The 14467-nt window shown below is 47.1% G+C and overlaps 1 long non-coding RNA gene across 3 annotated transcripts; it reads right to left on the bottom strand.

Moving 5' to 3' along the window:
• Positions 1-757: 757 nt before the first annotated feature.
• On the bottom strand, positions 758-10741 carry LOC122687589. Of its 3 annotated transcripts, XR_006339180.1 has the most exons (4): positions 10595-10741; positions 7415-8839; positions 1469-2208; positions 758-1375 (listed from the first exon to the last, which is right to left on the bottom strand). It is a non-coding gene; the product is annotated as an uncharacterized LOC122687589 (long non-coding RNA). The 3 variants fall into 3 exon arrangements; XR_006339179.1 differs by lacking the exon at positions 10595-10741 and having other exon boundaries at positions 7415-9039; XR_006339181.1 differs by lacking the exon at positions 10595-10741 and having other exon boundaries at positions 2053-2208; positions 7415-9025.
• Between the last annotated feature and the right edge of the window lie 3726 nt (positions 10742-14467).

Raw genomic sequence — 14467 nt, 5'->3', positions numbered from 1 at the left:
AGTTCTTTCTTTGTTTCTAACCTCCAGCAATCCCTTGCCCCAGCTGGGTGACGCTGTTTCAAGATGGCCCATGCTGGGGACCTGATTTCACTTTCTTTGGAAAGCCAGCTCGAGAGGAGAGTCCAAGTTCAAATTCAATTCCTAAGAATAAGGGAATCCGCACATCCACTGTGACTGGGATGATATGGAGGACTTACGTGGAGGGTGGGGGCAAGGATCAGGGAAGGGAGCCAGGCGGTAGGAGGTGGGAGCGGGGTGGCCAGTCAGCCTTCTTGTCTCAGGAGAACCTCAGCTGAGTCACAGGAAGTGCCTCTGGGGCTGTCGTGGAAACCTCCGGACCACACAGTAAGCCCCCTACAACGAATGAGTTCAGGTCTGACAGCACATCTGTAAGTTCAATTTGTTTTTAAATCCAACAACCTCGGTCTAGGTACCCAACTGAAATATTTGACTATATAGTGCTATACTGTAATAGGTTTATAATACTTTTCACACAAATAACACAGACAAAGCAAACACACAAAATTTTTTCTTTTTAATCAGAGGATAATTACTTTACAGTATTGTGATGGTTTCTGCCATCCATCAGGAAGAATCAGCAATAGGGATACATATGTCCCCTCCCTCTTAAACATCCCTCCCACCGCCCTCCCCATCCCACCCCTCTAGGTTGTCACAGAGCACCAGCTTTGGGTTCCCTGTGAAAGTTGCTCAGTCATGTCTGACTCTTTGCAACCCCGTGGATTATACAGTCCTTGGAATTCTCCAGGCCAGAATACTGGAGTGGGTAGCCTTTCCCTTCTCCAGGGATTCTTCCCAACCCGGGGATCAAACCCAGGTCTCCTGCATTGCAAGCGGATTCTTTACCAGCTGAGCCACAGGGTCCCCTGTGTCATACAACCAATTCCCATTGGATATCAGTGGTAGAACCTGCCTGCCAATGCAGGAGACATAAGAGACACAGGTTCGATCCCTGGGTTTGGAGGATCCCCTGGAGGACAGCATGGCTACCCACTCCAGTATTCTTGCCTGGAGAATCCCATGGTCAGAGGAGCCTGGTGAGCTACAGTCCAAAGGGTCGCAGAGTCCGACTTGACTGAACGACTTAGCATGCACACATGCACGCATACATTCCACAGGTGGAATTCAGACCCTCTCAAAGGTGAGAGTTATACAGTCCATGACTTGGCAAAGAGTCCAACACAGCGACTGGTCAGTGACCTCAGTCTGAGTGACTGAGCACACAGCGCACACATCCACATTGCATATGATAACATACATGTTTCCACGCGACTCTTCTCAAATCATCCCACCTTCTCTCTCCTCCGCACTGTGTCCATAAGTCTGTTCTCTATGTCTGAATATCCATTGCTGCCTTGAAGGAGAAAGACACATACCATATATTAATGCATTATATATAGAATCTAGAAAGATGGTAGTAAAGAAAACATGTTTGATCTTACAGCACCTTGAGAAGTACAGTAGCGCCATACAACAGCTGACACACGGGGACTGGCATGGAGTGAACAGGCAGGAGTTACTGACTAGAGGAGGGAGAGGAGACGGGAGAGGGCAGAGCCGAACGGTCATCACCAACAGGAGATGGAAGGCAAGCTGTAATTCCACTCCCACCTGATGCTGATGGCACTGGTTCGGGTTCCTTGCTCGGCTCAACTCTATCTATCCTCATGAGTGGGTTGATTTGCGAGAATAGCACTGAAACACATGCACTCCCACATGTAAAACAGAGAGCCAGTGGGAGTCTGGCGGATGATGCAGGGAGCCCAGAGCTGGTGCTCTCTGACAAAGCTGGTGCTCTCTCTGGAGGGCTGGGACAGGGAGGGAGTTGCGAGGAGTGTTCAGGAGGGAGGGGACACACATGAAAAAGAACACGATCCAGCGATGTCTGGGTAGCAACTGTTTTTTCTCATCATAGATGACACAGCAGCACTGGATTGCATTCTGAACAGTTGCTGTACCGTTCATGAACCGTTCTACATTTGGGTCCTGGGTCCCAAAATCTAACGGTGCCCCCTCAAATAAAGAAAACACCCTTGCCGTCTCCTGTGTCATGAATCTCTTTGGTTCTTCAGTTACTTCTTCCTTTCTCTCCATCCTTTCTCTGGGTCTCCGACTCCATCAGGTCTTCATTAGTAAGCAGCTCGTGTTGCATAGCAAGGAGTTCAGTGAAGTTGTCCTCTTGCAGATCTGGCTTGAAATAAAGACTCTGTATTACTGTACGCCACACAGCACACAGAAGCACACAAAAACACAACCACTTGTAGGGCACGCATGCACATGACGACGTATGCCAGTAAGTTACGTGATTGGACACACGAACACATGTTCACATCTTTGAAAGTTCGCAGCTTGAAGAGTTCGCATGATGGAATTTACTGTAGTGTCAGGTCACCTTTTATTTATTTGTTTTACAGGGGCCTTAGCTAGGCAGACAGAAGAAACGTACATGATCTGCTACAATCTTACCATTTCCCCTGAAAATCAGCAAAGAACAAAGGCCCAGAGGCTCAACCCAGTGGGACAAACTCAGCTCACGCCTGACTTACAATCCTTGAGAACAGGAACCATACCTACTCATCATGTCAGTTCAATGTCAAATGCAGTTCCAGGCTCAAAATCAAGGCACAAGGAATGCCTGCTGAGCTAAAGGAGTCCAGGCTGGCCTGGACTTTCCTCCCAAGTGTGAGAGGAAAGACCAAAATATTAGGACAGTTGGGAATTGGGTCCAGAGCCATGCATGTCTTTATATGCTGGGCTAAGAGTGTCCACTGACAGATGAGCATCACGAGAGGGCATTAAAATATTTTTCTTTGTCAATTTTAAAATAATGAGTACTCATTTTTATTTGCAAAACAATGCAAAGATATAGAAAGAAAAAGTGGTCTCTCCCTTCATTCCTCTCACCTTCATAAACAAATGTTCTCATCCTTAGAATTCCAAGGTTTCACCAAGTTATGTCTAGGTGTGTGTCTTTTAAAAAAAATAATCCCATCTGGAACTTGGGCTTTTCAATCTACAGTCTTAAATCTTGTGTCACAACATGGAAAATTTCTTCTGTTATTCAACTATTGTTCCTCCTTCATCATCTGCCCTATCGTCCCGCCCCACTCCTGAAACTGGTACTGGTTGGAAGCCATCTCTTTGCTTGGTCCTCTCAGTCTCTTACTGGACCTGACTGGTTTCCATTCCTTTGTGTTTCCATATCATGAGCTATTTCTTTCCCTTGGTCTTCTAGGCCTATAATTCACAGCTCAGCAGTGATTATCCTCTTTTCAGTTTATTTCTGAAGTTTATAAAATAAAGAATAATTTTCTTTTACTAGTTCCAGGAAGTCCATTTCTCAGACTCTAATTGTATCCTCTGAGCATCCTCATTGCTTGTTTGCTGAAGCTCTTTCCTCAGTCCTCCTCCAATGGGGGCAGTGGCTTGGTCTTTCCAGCCCTCATCACAGAGACCCTTAAATGCTCCTGATTTTGTAGTCCACTGGCAGATGGATCAGGATGAAAGCATTTGCAGTGGCAAAGCCCATAGGCAAGGGAAGGTTCATCAGTTTCTGCTTATAGGAGCCAGTCGTAAGTCAACTAATCAACTACTTCTCTATAGCTCTGAGCTGACCAACCTCTCTTTGAGCTCCTGGAATCAGGGTCTAGATCTTAAAGAAAAAGAAGGGGTGGGAGTTTAAGAGCACAGGTGGAAGAATTGGCTCCAAAGAGGAGGAGAATATACCTTCTTCTGACCCATAAGACTGGCAGGAGTGGTTATAAATACAGACACTGCACTTGTCATTTTGTGAGCAGTAAGTTGGGGGAATTCATGGTCCATGGTAGAGATGTGTTTGGGGTGGTCATTTGACTGTTCCTCTGATTCAAAGAGAAATAGCCACTGAGCTATGTCCTTCAGCCTCCCAGGGTTTTCAACTCTCACGGTCAGCTAAAACAATCAATGGCTTGAACATCCGTCTTTGTCTTGTCCAACATGATGTCAGGTGCTGTGAGGAGCAAAGGATAATCAGAACGCAGAGTTCCCACTTGGAGATGCTTCCCCTGACCCTCAAGGACCAGCTCAGTTGCCACATCCTGAATTTCCCCTCTTCCAAGGGACCAGGATCCTGTCCCTCTACGTGCTCCACATGCTCCACGTGCTCCTTCTCTGGGAACCTGGAAGGATGCTGCAGCTGCCCTGGGGCAGTTCTCTGTACAAACACACTGGTGTGGGGTGGTTTGGTAGGAAGTCCCTGAAGCTTTAGCTTTCCTGCGCTGTCTTTGGTTTACCTGTGGTGAGGTGAGATTAAGGAGGAGCCAAAGGTCTGGCTAGAGTAGAGCAGGGGAAGTCACAGCCAGACCTCAAGGGGGAGGCCAAGTCATAGGAAGCAGGTGGCTTTGGACGGAGCCAAGAATTGAAGACAGACCACATGGCCTCGGCTTTTGGCCACCATTTCCGGCATGGTGAGGTTCAACTTGCAGACAAGGGACATGGCCCTGGAGTCCAGCAGAGGCAAAAGTCACCACCCTAAAGATGCTGAGATGTCCCCTCTGCCTTGAAGTTACAGAACCATCACCACCCCATACTCTCAGAGACCATGACTATCTTGGGACCGGGGAAGAGAAATCAGAGATTTAGAATTTGAGTATGTTTTGTTTTTTTCTAGAAAGACTGAACATAACTGACAGGACTGTTTAAATTTGGGGATCTAAATTATAGAGCAGAGTGGATTAAAAATTAATCTATTCCCATTAGCCAACAGTCAAGACCGAAAAGGAAGACAAATTACAGACAAAATAAAGGAGCTAGTTTTATTCCCTGCATATTCAAGCTGCACAAGGAATTTGAATACACATAAACACACACACACACACACACACACACATTTTCATGTCTTTTGATTTTTTTCCTGACCCCATTGGTTAGAAAATGACCCAAAATTCATAGGAGAAACCACAAAAAGACAAACAATCCAATTAAAAAATGAGCAAAGGACTTGAAATGAACAAAGAACTCAAAAAAAAAAAAAAAAAAAGAGGTATAAATGACCAAGGAGCACATGAAAAGTTGCTCAATGTCATTAGTCATCAGGGAAATGCAAATCGAAACCACAATTGAAGATATCACTTCAAATCCACTAGGATGGCCAAGACTTTTTTAAATGGGTGAAATAGAAAGTGCTGGTGAGGACGTGGAGAAATGAGAACACTCATACATTGCTGATTGAAATATAAAATGGTGCACTCTGGAAAATAGGTAATTCTCCAATAAATTAAATATAGAATTGCATACCACCCAATAATTCAACTCCTACATATATAACTCCCCAAATTGAAAACAGGTGTTCAAATATAAACTCATTCACAAATATTCATAGCACAACACCCCAAAAGTCGAAATAACCCAAACGCCAATCAACAAATGAAGAGAATAACAAAATATAGCGTGCGCATACAATGGAGTGGAACATGACTTAGTGACTGAACAGCAGCCACAATACAATAGAACGTTGCTGCTGCTGCTAAGTCACTTCAGTTGTGTCCGACTCTGTGCGACCTCATAGATGGCAGCCCACCAGGCTCCCCCGTCCACAGGATTCTCTAGGCAAGAATACTGGAGTGAGTTGCCATTTCTTTCTCCAACATTTTTTAGCCATAAAGAGAATGAAATACCAATATATGTTACAGCAAGAATGAACCTTGGAAACATCATGCTAAGTGTAGAAGCCATACGCAAAAGACTATATACTGTGTGATTTCATGTATTTAAATAATCAGAATAGGCAAATCTATAGACACAAAATGCAGATTAGTGGCTTCTAGAGAGGAGGAATAGGAAGGGACAACTTCATGGGTACAGGGCTCCCATTTAGGGTGATGAAAAATTCTGGGACTAGGACATGGTGATGGTCACCCAGCATTGTGAAGATACTTAATGCCACTGAATCACACACTTCAAAATAGTATATTTCATGTTATGTGTTGTTTGTTGTTTCAGTTGCTAAGTCATATCCAACTCTTGCGACCCCATAAACTGTAGCCCGCCAGGCTCCTCTGCTCATGGGATTTCCCAAGCAAGAATCCTGGAGTGTGTTGCCATTTCCTTCTCCAAGGGATCATCCTAACCCAGGGATCGAATCAGTGTCTTCCACCTTCGTATGCAGAGTCTTTACATCTGAACCACCAGGGAAGCCCTTATGTTATGCATATTTTACCATAATTTAAAAGAATTCATAGGAGTGATGCTATGGCTGAAATATCTACCCCCTCCTGATAAGAGGTTGTATCCATGGGGTGCTTACTGCATGCTGGGTGTTTTACATCGATCATCTCATTTTGACCTCAGAGCAATCCTGGGAGGTGGTGTCATTGTTCCCATTTTGCAGGTGAGAAAGCAGATTTAGAGAGCTGAAGTGGTCACCCAAGACCCCAAGCAGTTAGCCCTCTCACCACTCAGTGAGGTGAGAGTGAGGAGCTTCCAGGGTCTCCCCCAAGCCCTGTTCTTAGAGGGGTAGGTAGGTGCTCAGGACACAGCACCCAACCTGTGAGGGCAGAAGAAGGTCCTCCTCAGACTCGGGCTGAGAAAGGGAAGGCATCATTGCAACAGCTTCCAACTTTGCTGTCTCATGTAGTGAACAGCAGAGATGGGAAAGGGATCTAGAAGGAGGTGCATCCCAAAGGCCATTGGAAGGAAACCCAATGACCATTATCCAGCAAGGAATAGCTGGTGTTACCTGGATCCTGAACCAAGGCCTTTCTCCTCTGGGAAGACTGTGGACCTGATCCCAGGGGAAGCCAACTTCTAAAGCGTTTCCCAGCCCGGATGGCCAGAGTGACCCCACACCAGCACTACATACTAGTTTCTTATGAAAAAGCGGGCAAGCGGGGCTGCTGAGAAAGAGTGAGGGAGAAACCCACAGCCAGAATCACTGTGGACAGGGCAGCATGAGAGCCTTTCAGGGTGGTGGCCGCTCTGTCCCTGCTGTAGCAGACTGGAGGCAAAATCCACAGCTGAGCACGTCTCTGGTGGTCCATTGGTGAAGAATCCGCCTGCTGACGCAAGGGACATGGGTTCGATTCCTGGTCGGAGAAGATTCCACATGCCAGGGGGAAAGTAAGTCCGTGGGCCACAACTACTGAAAGCCCCACACCCTGCAGCTGGTGCTCTGCAATGAATGTGGGAAGCCCATGCCCCACAATGAAGAGTAACTCCCAACTCATAGCAGTTAGAGAAAGCTCGCGTGCAGCAACGAACACCCAGCACAAGCAAACATAAACAAGCAATTAAAAATTAAAAACTAAATTGAAATATTTTTTTAATCCCCAGTTGAAGGGCAAGTTTCAGGTACAAGTGCAGTGAACAGAAAAGACATGCCCTTGGCATCGGCTGACCCAGCCCTGGCCCACTGCACCTGGGTCTCCAGTGAAATCCTGTCGTGTGTCCTCTTCTCTGAGGAGGATCATCGCCAGAGCCCAGTCTCTGGAGAGCAGTGATAAGCATTCTCTGTTTGGTCGGTAATTGGCATGAAAGGCCACAGTCCTGAAGTAGGACATCACTGGATTCCTGTCGATGCAGAAACTTTGGTGAGATTGTAACTCTGGCCTCTTCTGAGTTACCAAAATAGAAGCAGCAAATATTTGTCAGCTCTCCTGCCAATTCCTATTCATTTCTAGTGGCTTCCTGGGGTACAATGTCGAGCAAGATTCTGAGCCCATGTCTGAGGCTCAGTGGAAAAGATAACCACTGTTGATTAGTGAGGTCTGCAGTGGACAAATAGCAGAAACACAGTAGTGGAGGCTGGTTCCTGTCCCATCAGCAGTAGATGCTGTCAAAGGGTGGCTCAGGGGTCTTCCCTGGTGGTCCAGTGGCTAAGACTCTGAACTCCCAATGCAAGAGACCTGGGTTCAATCCCTGGTCAGGGAACTGGATCCCACATGCCACAAACTTAAGTTCTCATGCCTCAGCTAGGACTTGGTGCAGTCAAATAAATGAATATGTGATAAATGGTGGCTCAGTTGTGGGCTGGGATGAGAACCCCTATTATTACAGATATTCTTATAAAGAGTGACCGGGGCATCCACTCCAGTATTCTTGCCTAGGAAATCCCATGGACAGTCACAAAAATTCGAACACGACCGAGCACACAGCACACACACAGGGCATTCATGCCGTGGAAAAATCTTTGGAGGTGATGATCTCGCCCTTCCATCTGAGGAAAAAAGCTTCCAGAAAGACGCCTTTCTTCTCCATTATCTGAGCTCCTGAGAAGGGCAGCAGGTCAAGGGCCATTTCCTCTTCTTTCCCCCAAGGAGCGAACGTCTTGCCAGCAAGGGCCTCTTTCCCCAAGGCTGTTCTGGAGCTCTTGTTTGCCCAGGGCAGCTGCAGTCACACAGTTTGTTTCTTGTCATGGAAAGCTGAAACTTCTCAGAGCCCAAGCTAAATACTGGCTACGGCAGAACATCCAGTTTTTTGTTTTTTTTTTCATGAGCCCCTGCTGAATTGAAACCCAGAAGCCAGCGGCCCACCTGCCAATTATTACAGTTAATTCTGTGCAGGCTTGACTCAGGAACTGAGACAGAGAGTTCTGTTTGCTGCTGGGGGCACACAGGGCGGGCGGGAGGGGCTGTGAATGCCTGTGTGTGTGCGCCCAGGCTGGTCCTGGCAGCCACAGTGCCCTCCTCTGCACTGGGAGTCTGGCATCCAAGTGTGACTTCAGTGGGCCCTCCTTCTCCTTGAGTCGGCCTCTGAGATCAGAGATGTTGACGGTCAAGAGCTTCTCTTCCTCCTGCTCCACACCACGGCCACCCGCTTCCTCTTCAGAACTCAGTGAAGAACACTTGTGTTTATTATTATTATTATTTTTCCAAAGGAAAAGAGAGAAAGACATTGAGGTTAAAACTCTGGGGGTTTTCTGTTGCCTTTTCTCCTCTGACCCCACTGCCTTGTAAGATCTCATTAACTCGGGGAGAGAACAGTCACTCTTTGTTCCCTGGAAGCAAGGAGCGAGTTTTGTGGTGGACCACGGGGCGAGTTCCAGTTTGGTCTTGCCTGAAGGTGACCTCAGTCCTGGTTGCTCAGGGCTCTCTGTCCTAAGTTCCTTCAGGCCTCCTTCAGTTGATTCATGAGTTTATCCATTCATCCGTTCATGTGTTCATTTGCTCCTAGTAAGCCAACTAGGTGGGACATCTGGTTGACTGTGAAGGGGAGGAGGATTTCCTGCCCTCTGGGAGTGAAGCAGGAAAGTAGAGAGTAAGCAAATAATTGTAGGAACGACCAAGGACCGCGTGGCCAGCACTAGGTAGGGGACACTCAGGGGTAAGACCTAGCTCCGCCCTGCAACAGGGGACTGAGTGCACAGAAGACACTAGAGCAACTGCTCAGGATGTGGTGCAAACCTGTTAGGAGGAGACATAATCTAGAACGTCCAGTTCACAATCTATAATGTTCGGAAAGGGAGTGGTCCCTAACTTCCTTGTCATTTTAAGTAGAGAGCTGAAGGGGGAGTTGCATGAAGCAGAGAATGGATCTGGGTGGTGGGACAGCAGGTCTCAGGAGAGGAAATAGTGTACAAGGCCCCCCAAGACCCACGGTTCCTTCTAACTGCTGAAGTCTGCGGAGACCGGAGCATCGAGGGTGGCAATTGGGGGAAGTCCAGAACAAGGAGAGCTGCAGCAGGCAATAGGGCAGCCACACGCGGCCTCATGAGTCTGGAGAACCAGGGCCTCCTTCTTCAGGACGCAGGGAGCCATGGGGTGAACTGAAGCTCAGTTCATAGCATCATTGTTCCCACTCCTGTCCTGTGGTCCCTGGATATTTGTGGTGGTGGTTTCATCGCTAAGTCATGTCCAACTTTTGCGACCCCATGGACTGTAGCCTGCTAGGCTCTTCTGTCCATGGGATTCTCCAGGCAAGAATACTGGATATTGTCTCCCCCTAACTCAGCGAGACAAGCCATTGGCCAAAAGTGACTGCCCACAGTGGACACTGTGCCAGGGCCAAGGCTGGCATAAAGATGACAAGACCCAGGCCTGACTCCGAGGAGCTCACCCATGAGTGGGTGGATGGACCTGGAGGTGGGTGCCCTTGTCACCCTGAGGAGGGAGCTATGACTTGTTCGAGGCAGGAAGGGTGGGAGGATGTCTGGGGGAGGAAAGGAGACTTGAATGAGTCTTGTGGAGGAAGCCATTTGCGCCTGGAGGCTGGAGATCCAAAGGTAGGAAGGCCATGGTGAGTTTGAGACCAGGGATTGCAGGGCATGTTTAACTGGGCTGTCCGGCCCCTTAGCCTAGAACATTCAAGCCTCCTGACTGACCCAGAAAGTGGGCGGCTGATTGGAACCACATGTTGGCACCAGCCTTCTGTTGATGCCGGAGGAGGGCTTCATGCCAAGCACGGTGCTGAGAAAGGAGTCGGCTGGTGGAGGCGGGCAGTGCTGGGCTGGCTCCTCTTCTATGATGAGCGGTCCATGGTTCGTGATGGCCAGGAAGCCAAGGATGTCAGCTTATGACTCCTGCCCTGCATTTTAGATGTGACAGCCCTGGGAGATTTCTAGACCAGAAAACTTATCTTTAAAAAAAAAAACGACCCATACCTGCCCAGGGTCCCAGGGGACACTGTGTCCTGTGCTCCCCTCTGGTCTCAGCTGCAGCAAATGTCTCCAGACCGTGGCCACCTTAATCACACGGTATAAGCGTCTATTTTAGTTACATAAACAGAGTTGTCTACATTTGGACTCCGGGGCTGGCTGCAGGAATTTGTAAACAGCGTGGCGTACGCGTCTCACAGAAAGTTGCCAGGACATGCTCCTTTCCCACTGCCTGTTGTCCAGTTTTCCCTTTTATAGAGAGTCTGGCTGGGAAAGGGAGACGGAACTTATTTGGAAACAGGAGACGATCTTTCAGGCAAATTCCTCTCTCCCGTTTCCGCAACCACCACCTTCTCTTCTGAAATGTTGAGGTCTGTATGGAATGAAGGCTGCTCCTGAGTTCTGAGTCCCTCGTAAATACTAGCTTCTCACAAATATAAATATCAACCTCACGCAAAACAAATTTGGGGAGATGTTATTCTCGGAAGGATAACCAGGGATTATGAAGCTTGAGGGAGGTTCTAAAAGCTGTTGGACACCGCTGTCTCTATCAGGGCCAAGACCCCGTGTGACATCACAACGTTCCCTTTGCTACCCCTGCCTAAGAAGGTTCTTCAGCTTCAAGCAGGGGCTGGGAAGGTTCTAGAATGAAGATAGGCTTGGGGCCACGGAGAAGTGGTAGCCTCAAGGGGGAGGGGGGCGTTCTTCCTTTTTCTTCATTGAACAACCATTAAGGAAGCATCTATTCAGATTAGATGCTGCATTCAGCACTATGGGCCTTAGAAGATGTCTAACACACACCGTCGCATCAGACAACATCAGTGAAAGGTGGGAGCATGAAGAGTCACGTAGATGGATTTGGACTGGCAGGGGGAGTCGAGTTTGACTTACCGCGTACGTGTCTGCTGAATGAATAAGTGAATAGATGAGGGAACAACAGGTCTGTGACTGAGAATGAAGCCTGCTACAGCGGCGGGAATCGAATCCTGAGCTTGATTTCACTGCAAGGTCGCTTGTGCTCAGACTTACAGCTAGACTCACAAGCCGCCCCTTTCAGCCTGGCACTCAGGGTGCGGGATGGAGAGCAATCCCCAGGCAAACCAGCACAAACTGCTCCTCCTGCTCAAAACTTAGAAGGAAAGAGAAGTAGGAGGAAGAAAAGCTCCCGTCGAGGAAATACCTGAACTGGAGGGAAACGGGAGGAAAAATCAGAGGCCATTGGGACACACAGCAGTCGTGTCTCTCCTTTCATGTTTTAGGAGAACAAAGAAGCAGAAAATAATTTACCCACATAGAAAGACACAGGAAAATTAGTAGGTTATGGGGAATTGGGCACTGACAAGCAAAACAAGAGGGCTTCAGTTCTTAAAATATTCTCAAACAAGCTCCACAGTAAACAAAGCTACAGGTAGCCTTTTATTTCATCTCCACAGAGAATGGCAGAGAAATCAGGACTTTGAATCACTCAAAATGTTGTATGTGTCTGGAACAGTTACCTGTGTTTCAGGAGCATTTATACAAGGAAAAACTGAAGCTACAATACGCAGAAGTTTAAAGCAACTAATGTTTAGTGTAAAGGTTCTGTCTTCTACCTAGATGTTTTACTTCTTTAGTTTTTTTTCTGTAAAGTGTAACCCTTTTAGAAAGGTGGGTGGGTGTTAATATTTAGTGATTTGATTTTTAAGGACGCAATGGCGTCTGCTCTTTTAATAAAGAGTTTGATGTGTTAGAGATGCCGTCGCTGAGTGGGAAACAGCAGGATGTCAGAATCAGTGACCATCCACGGAGACAAGTTCGGCTGGTCCACGGGATGAAAAAGCTCAGCTTTGGCGCCACCTGGTGGCACTCACCTAAATAAGAGCGAGGCATATCGCTCATTTAAGCTCAGAAAGTGACAGAAAAGGTCCCTAAGGTAATCGAAAACGTTATTTCATGAGCTTTTGCAGTGTGAGCAGTTGTGCAACAGAATGACCTGGACCTGGTTCTTTCATTATAAAACTTTTCAGTCCGATGGAAAATGGTCTCTGAAGACTTCATGCTTCAATTTTTTATCTTTTATATTGTTTTTTGTTGTTGTTTGTTTGTTTTTGCTTTTAATGAAGTGTAGTTGATCTAAAACATTGTGTTAGTTTCTGGTGTACAACAAGGTGATTCAGTTATACATTTGTGAATCCTTTTTCATATTCTTTTCCATTATGATTTATCACTGGGCTTCCTAGGTGGCACAGTGCTAAAGAACCCACCTGCCAATGCAGGAGACACAAGAGATGTGGGTGTGATATCTGGGCTGGGAAGATCCCTGGGGTACGAAATGGCAACCCACTCCGGTGTGCTTGCCTGGAGAACCTCATGGACAGAGGAGCCTGGAGGGCTACAGTCCGTGGGGTCACCGAGTCAGACACGACTGAACACACACACACATGTTCATCACAGGATACTAAATATAGTCCCCTCTGCTCTACAGGAAGACCTCATCCTTCCTTTATGATGCAAGCGACTCGAGCGTGTGAGTTCAATGACTTGCGCCTGAATTCTTATCTGTATAACTGGGTTTCTTATCTGGTTTCTTATCTGTATAACTGGGGCAACGATGAAACCCATTTCACAGGATTATTGGGAACCTCAAATGAGCTAATATAGGTGAAGAATTAAACTTTTTGAGTCCAAGATTATGACTTCCGTTCGTCGTTTCTTCCTCACCTGTCAAGTCTCAGATGGGGCTTGCAGGTTGAGGTAAAGACCAGAAGTCCCTCAAACATTGCTGGCATACAGCAGGTGCTCAATAACTAGGAGCAGCTGAGCGAGTGGCAATGGCTTTGACATTACTGTTGGGCAGGCGTAGGGTGAACCTGGGAAAGCTGGCGGTGGGCTGCAACTTTCGACAGCATTTGAACTTTGGTGGTGTTAGTGATTTCTCGAGAGCAAGGGATGCAATGGTCCATTAGATCTGTGCGGGGAACCACAAGAGCAGCCAGAGCCTGGTTTCTTCAGTGACAGCTAAGTGCCAGGTTGAACTTCCCGAGCAAGACTTTTCCCCGAGGCTTGAATACCACTCGTAGGTCTGCCCAAACTTCAACAGCTTCACAGAGTTGTCTCTCTGTCTCAGAGAGGAGACAGCTCTGCCTGAGACTGTCGTCGGGGCAAACAGGAAGACGGTAATAAGAGGAGAATTGGAGAAGGTAGAAGTGGTGGTTGGGACCCTTCTCTGTGTCTTGGTTCCCCTCTGTGCTGAACTGGAAGATCTTTAAGACCCCATATGGTCCTAACGTTCTACCCAGGGCTCATAACCATGGACACAAAACACAAAGCTGTCCTGGTGAGGATATGGAGGAACTGGAATTTTTCACTCCTTCCTGGCTGGAATGTAAACTGGTATAACAACTCTGGAAATTAATTTAACAGTTTCTTAGAAAACTAAATAAGCATCTGCCCCATGACCCAGCTTGGAAAGAAAGCTATGACCAACCTAGACAGGGTATTAAAAAAAGCAAAGACATCACTTTGCCAACAAAGGTCTGTAGAGTCAAAGCTATGGCTTTTCCTGTAGTCAAGTACAGATGTGAGAGTTGGACCATTAAGAAAGCTGAGCGCTGAAGAATTGATGCTTTTGAACTGTGGTGTTGGAGAATAATCTTGAGAGTCCCTTGGAGAGCAAGGAGATCCAACCAGTCAATCTTAAAGAAAATCAGTCCTGAATATTCATTGGAAGGACTGATGCTGAAGCTGAAACTCCAATACTTTGAACACCTGATGCAAAGAGCTGACTCATGGAAAAGACTCTGATGCTGGGAAAGGCTGAAGTTAAAAGGAGAAGGGGGCAGCAGTGGATGAGATGGTGAGATAGCATCACCAACTCAATGGACATGAATGTGAGCAAAC

Source organism: Cervus elaphus, chromosome 31 (genome assembly GCF_910594005.1).
Source record: "Cervus elaphus chromosome 31, mCerEla1.1, whole genome shotgun sequence".
Taxonomy (NCBI): domain Eukaryota; kingdom Metazoa; phylum Chordata; class Mammalia; order Artiodactyla; family Cervidae; genus Cervus; species Cervus elaphus.
This window is presented reverse-complemented; position numbering and strand designations above follow the sequence as displayed.